We start from the raw sequence: 6,412 nt of genomic DNA, 5'->3' as shown, positions 1-6,412 counted from the left end.
TCCCAGGTTCATGCTACTTACATCTAGATTTTAGTGCAAGAGATTAATTTTCACCACGTCCTTGCAGCTGCCCCTTCAGGACTCATGGAAAAGCAGGAGGTTGGCCACCCAGTGCAGCCTGGCTCTTGTCCCCTAAATTGTTGTACTGGCCAGTTGCTGCCCTGATCTGGCTGGTATCCCTGCCAAGAGCTCGGGATTGCTGTTGTCCCTCCCTGCCAGCCACAGACCCTGACTGCATCAGAGCAGCTCTTGAATAACATCCCACATCCTTCTCTGAAGAACTGGTGACCCTTTTTCATGACGTGCCCTCGTTTCTCAGCTTGTTGGCCATTCATTTATCAGTGCCAGCACTGATCCTGACTCCACCTCACCTTCTCTCCTCTTACCTGTAAGCACCCAACAGTAGCTAAACGTCTCCTCAAGTACATGTGGAAGAAGCAACACAAGTAACCCAGCACAGGCCCTCTGGAAGCATCTTATTTCCATTATTTTCCTTTCCTGACATGAATAGATGGCTGAGGAAAAAGCTTCTCTTCCTACGGCTCCTCTGTATTTCTTCTGTTCTTCCTTAAAACTAGTTAATGCTTTTGATAAAGAAGCTGGAAAATTGTTTGATATGAAGCTTATCATTCTTTAGGAATCGCTGACTAGGGAAACACCTGTATTGTCTTTGAAAGGTGAAAGAAGCAAGGGTATCTTTGCACAGCAAATTTCTATGGGGCTCGCTGAGGACTGAGTAATCAGAAAGAAAGTAGCTAAATTGTTTCAGCTAACAATATTTATTTGAAAAATTGCATGCAAACTAGTGACAATCATCGTGGTATAAAGTTGTCTGAATCACCTGTTAATCAGGATCATCTGCCAATAAAAAGGGGAAGTAGTATCCTCAGTGCCCCAAAGGTTTGAATTCCTACATAAAGGGGTATGGATGTTATAACGCATAAGCCTGTAAGTTTTTTATATTGAATGAGAGGAAACAGCTGCCCTGACACATAAAGACTGTAATTGCAGGCAGGTTGGATTCAGCCAGATGCAGATGGTGTGTTTCTCTGTGCAACAGGGTCAGTCTCTCCTCTCAGGCTAATAGCTGCTTTCCCACTGGAGAGGCCAGCGGTGTCCTGGCAATTTACTCTTGACCGGGGGAAGCAGCACCAAGCAGATGGGCAGCTGTGCTCGGCAGCAGCTGAAATGGGGATGGGTTGGGTTTCAGGTACACCTCTCCTCCATGATTTTTGCCTGGATTTTGGGGTAGCATGTGGAAATGTTGCCTCCCTTATTCCCAGATTAGTCCCTGGCTTTCAACAGTAAGGTCAGGTCTTCATCCTGGAAAGGAAATGGACAGGCTTCTCTGTCCATAAACTGCCAACAACATCTAGAGGTAGCTCAGGATTTGACAGGTCTCATTTGCATTGAAAAGCAGCTGAGGTCCCTTTCTCCTTCCACTACACGACAACCTCTCTTCAAACAGACACAGCTTTCCCTAGCTGTGGTCCCCAAGGACCTTGCAGTGGGGTGGGGAGAATAATTTTTCTCGTTATGTGACAAAGTGGGAGCTGAGTTCCAAGAGATTTAAGCCCCTTAGTACTTTCTGAAGGCCTTCTGGAAGGCTGTGCATAGCTTTGGGTTTAGACACCTCTGACAGTTCGACAATTTGACTTCCTCAAGATTATGCAGAAATTGTGGGAAAGAAGAAACAATTAAAGGCAGCCTTCTCAACTATAGTGTAGTGTGCTGCCCTAAATTCACCCTCCCTTCCCTTTTTGCAAGGCAGTACAAGACTGGTGGTGTGTATCTCGAGTTCCCTGTGCTTGAATGTTGTAGCAGTTATTTTGCTTCCTGACATGGGTTTGAGCATTTCTGATGGACTTCTTTACTTCTTGATCTAGGGCTGAAAAAGCAGGAGTAAATCAAGAGATACAGACAGACACTCACACCTCAATATGCCTATTACCAAACATTGTTTCCCAGTTTCGTTTCTCACCGCTGAAGTGTATGCATGTCTGTGCTCAGAATAATGGTTCCTATCAATGTGGTGTTCCTTAAGTGTGTGAGATCTGTTGAAGTGAAAGACCAAGGAAAATAGATTTGCACCACATTAGGATTAACATAATTTGCGTGTGGTGCAGTTTCAGAGAGAGCGGGGAGGCAGTGCTAAAGAGGTACAATGCAGCGTGCATAAAACGAGGTAATTCCTCCCAAAGGCAGAAAGCAAGAAGGTTGTGCACAAAGCAGATGTGAACATGTGAAATTAATGATAGAAATTTGACATTGTGGAAAGCTTAAAAAAAATTTCTAAATTAGATCCAGCTCTCTGCTTACTACAATGTTTCAAAATCCCTTGGAAATCAGGATAAGCTGGGGCTTGCTAAAAAGGCTTATTTACGAGAATGGGATTCTCTGGTCTGTGTTGCAGAAAGGGAACCTCAAAGTGAAATAAGCTGAAAAGAAGGAAGCATCTTTCCATAAAGACCTCAATGAAAATTCCATGTGGCAAGAAAATATGTGGGGGTTTTTTGTGTGTGCAAGCTTTGTACATCAAAGTCCTATTTCTCCGCATCCTTTAAAACACATGTGACCTCCTCACATGAGGTAAGATCTAAATTCAAGCTTTCTGGGAAAAGATTGTTTCTCTTGAAAATGAGCATATAAAATCCTGAGCTTTGCTCAAAAGGGGGGAGTTAGTGGTTTTGTATGGAAAGTCTGATTTGTGAATGATTAGCAGTAAGCAATCCCTACTCGGGTGCTCTCACATGCAACTGTGCTTTCTTGTTCTGTGTAGCAACGGAGTTCAGGTTTACCAAGGGCTGTAAGCCTCTCTTTGTTAATAGCTAACTAACATCCCTCTAAGAGGCAGTGATCAAAACACAAGGTAAGCCTGGAACAGCTACCCAAGCTGCAGAAGAGCAAAGTGTGTGTAAAGCTCAGGCAAGTGCTAATGCTCAAGGCCTTGAGCACCTCTTTATTTAAGTGCAGCTCAGATTGAGAAGGTGGGGAAAGACGTGCAGGGTCGCTGTGCCCAAGACAGGCTCTCCTCTGGGCTGATGTTGCAAGCCCCTGTGTCCGTAATTGTGCACAGCCACGACCTGCGTTCCTCGATTTGTTATGTCCCCGTGGCTTGGGAACCTGGGTCACCTCCAGGTGAGAGGGCAGCGTGTTACTCCAAGACCCAGCGCAAAGTCACTCTCTGGGTTGGGCTGGCAGGGAACAATCAAGCAGTCAGCAGCATTCAAAAACCCCTTGGGAGTCAGAGTCCCCACTCTTGTAATCAAGAGGCAAGAGATTATTTCAAGTAGGAGTGCTCCTGCTGTGGTAAGTAACGCCATACCTGGAGGGCAGGTACCTGCCCACTGGTACCTCTGGGTCTTGCATCAGGTCCAGTAACCTCGGTAGCTTCTTACTGTCATATTAGCTAACCTTTAACTGACTCCATAGCACCCACTCCCCAGTCACTCTGTACTTTGCTCTATGAAGACAATCTCTGTTTGAATGGCCTTTGCAAACAAGCACTTGAGATGGATGCATTTTCAGAGTGCTGACCACAGAAAGCAATGAAAACTTTAATGTTCTGGGAAAGACCTGAATACCACACAGAAAAAACAGATTCTCATGTAAAAAGTTATTTTATTTTATATTTTTTCCAGAGTTCCTAGTGAAATTCTCCCATTATTGTAGGGAAGAAAATACAAATCAGGCAAGCTTATACATCAGTAGTGAAACATGCCCTTCACAGTGTGGCTGCGACCTGTCCTCGTGAACTTGACTACGGTCCTAGCATTTCATCTTTTCAACGACAGAGAAAATTGTATTGTTTAAAGAGCACTGTGATAAAGAATAAAACATTAAGAGGACAAGATGGCCACAGATATTAAATAAATTAAAAGCATCTGTTAAAGTTTCTTTCCATATACAAAATATCTTTTCTTTTTGGGGGGTTATTTTAATTTTTTTAAATTGACATCACCTGTACAAAGTTCAACCTTTCAACAGAAATCATTTTAAAAGGCTGTTTTTACAAGAATTGGGTTGCTAAAGAAAACATCCTGAAAACTGCTGAGCCTCTCCTCAGAGATGAGCATGCAAAGCTTTTGGGCCAGCCCTGCAGTGGTGCACAGTGACTTGCAACCCCAGGGCTGCTCAGCACCTCATGAAAGGCGCCCGCCCTGCTGCTTGCAAGGTCAGGGCCCCCAGACAAAGCAAAAAACACAGCCTGCCTTGTGACCCTCCTGTTCAGGGAACAGCACCATTGGTTATAGCAGGCAATTCTCCTGTGTCAAGGTACTGCACTGCAGGATAAGCAAATTTTATTTTGCACTCTGTATTTTGCACACTTACTGTGAGATTCTCTGTTCAGTCTCCAAGAGCGAGATTTTCAAGAGCTTTCTGCAGCAGCCTCCTCACAGTCTGCTCCTCACTGGGGACTTTGTTCCCAGAAGAGCCTACCTGAAGAGAGAGCTTGCGTAGCTCAAGGCATTCTCCTGCCCATCTTTTGAGCCAGCCATAAAATAATGCACGGGCATCACATACCACGTAATTAGATGGAAAGCAGAGCCATTTATCAATTAATAGTATTTAAAAAATCAGAACAGGTAGGTAAAGCTTCCCATGCTGATCTGAGATTAAAACAGTGATTAATAATGAGTTGGAAGTTATTTTGAGGCCCCTACTAATACAGAGTTATATACAGAAAACAATTCCTTTGTGATTAATACATTACTGATGCTAGACATGGCTTCATATAGAAAGTTTTGCTTACAGATTCAAATGTAAAACAAGTTGTGGGCATAAAATGTCTCACTTCTATACGGTTAACTTAAAAGAACACTCAGCAGAGTTGGAAGAGCAAGATCACATTTTGCCTGGAAGACTGCACCTATTCTACACGATACGGTTCATGACAAAGTCCAGCTGTAGTCCACTGAAAACCAAGCTTAACATATTCATGTTCATTTTCAGGTTATGCTTTTAAGGTCATTTCCAGGCTGTCTCATCACAGCACTGGAAAGCGGTGCCTATAGCCTTGAACTCGGCTTCGGTCCCAAATTGTGACTCAGAGCACAGCTGCCCCAAATGGCTGTGCTGGGGAAACACCTATATTTTGTTAGTGCCCCTGCTCTGCAGCACACAGGAGTTGGGAAGCTTGGCTGCCAACACCCTGTTCTGATCTCGGTAACTCTCCTACCATCCAAGGAGAGAGCCAGGGCGCATCTGACCTCTGCGTTTTCTTCTGGGGAGCCCTGTCACCATTCACAGATTGAGCTGGGCTCAGCTCAGTCCTGGCCTTCTGCTCAAGAACCAGACGCTCCAATTCATCCCCAGCAAGCAGGGGGCTGGGGCTCAGCAACTCCTCATCTTGTGGTATCCCCATTCCCCAAGAGTTTTCCTGGGGGACTGCCCTTCTCCGAGGCAGCAGTCTCATTTGCAGTAGGATGATTCCCCCCAGCCCTCCCATGGGGAGTTAGAAAGCTGTGAGGTACTTTCTCCTCTGTGCTGTTTGAGGTGTAGTCTGGTGCTATTCTAAGGGAGGTACGTGCTGTAATCCTAGTACAGGGTGATGCGCTGAGAAATCCAGCCCTCGGGGGCTACTGAGCAGCTCCCACCTTTCTACTCAGGACAAGAGATGTGCACCTCGAGTCTCTAAAACACTGTGAAGGAAATTATTTTGGTGGTAAGAGTGGTACTCATCACCAGCCAGCTCACCTTGAACAAAGAAATGGGACGTACTGGAACAAAGCCGAGGTTGCCTTGCCAAGCTCTATGAAATCTATTTTGCCACAAGTTCTCTACAAATTGGAGATTAGATTTAGCTAGGTTTATTGTTTGAGCTTCTGTGATTTTTAATACTAGCCACTGAATTGTATAAAATGATGGACTTACCTGTGCAGCTCTTACAAAAGACAACTATTGAAACCCACTGCATTTGTTTTTGCTTGCAGGGCCTGATGTCTACTGAAAATCCAAGTCAGCTCCCAGTTCAGCCAGTGGCATCCCCCATGTGTCCTAATGACACCAGGCCCAGAAGCAGACCAGAGGATGAAAAGGTGAGCCCTATGGTATGGATAGCCTGTGCGCATCACTGTTTCTGCCTGTCCTTAAAGTCAAGACAGGAGCCCACACAGCTCTGCACCAGAAAGACAGGCTCTTTTTTATTACCAAGACACAGCTGTGAAAAAAAGCTCTTAGTTGTCTTGGCTTGTCTTTTCAGCCAAGAGAAAAGCACAGCCTTTTTTCTCTTGTTTTTAAGTCCATCCGATTTGCACACAGAATGTCTGACTTTTCTCCTGCATGTGGAAGTGGATCAGATGAACCATGATCTAAATGTGCACAGCTTCACACTTGGTTCTGTGCTTGGGTTTGATGGCAGTTCTGCTCCTATATGCTGAAAATGGCACTTGTTCTCTAGAAATGGAGACTT

Source organism: Athene noctua, chromosome 4 (assembly GCF_965140245.1).
Source record: "Athene noctua chromosome 4, bAthNoc1.hap1.1, whole genome shotgun sequence".
Taxonomy (NCBI): domain Eukaryota; kingdom Metazoa; phylum Chordata; class Aves; order Strigiformes; family Strigidae; genus Athene; species Athene noctua.
This window is presented reverse-complemented; position numbering follows the sequence as displayed.